Raw genomic sequence first — 404 nt, 5'->3', positions numbered from 1 at the left:
ATGCCGAGTTATAGCGTGTTTCTGGCGTTCAACTCTGGGTTGTGACGTGTTTCTGGCGTTTAACTCCAGACAGCAGCATGTACTCGGCGTTGAGCACCACTTTACGTCGTCAATTTCCGAATAAAATATGAACTATTACATATTGCTGGAAAGTTATGGATGTCTACTTTCCAACGCCGTTGAGAGCGCGCCATTTGGAGTTCTGTAGCTCTAGAAAATCCATTTTGAGTGCAGAGAGGTCAGATTCCAATAGCATCAGCAGTCCTTTTGTCAGCCTTTTTCAGAGTTTTGCTCAAGTCCCTCAATTTCAGCCAGAAATCACCTGAAATCACAGAAAAACACACAAACTCATAGTAAAGCCCAGAAAAGTGAATTTTAAATAAAAACTAATAAAAACATACTAA

This window comes from Arachis duranensis, chromosome 6, assembly GCF_000817695.3.
Source record: "Arachis duranensis cultivar V14167 chromosome 6, aradu.V14167.gnm2.J7QH, whole genome shotgun sequence".
NCBI classification, from domain to species: Eukaryota; Viridiplantae; Streptophyta; class Magnoliopsida; order Fabales; family Fabaceae; genus Arachis; species Arachis duranensis.
Note: the sequence above shows the minus strand (reverse complement) of the source record.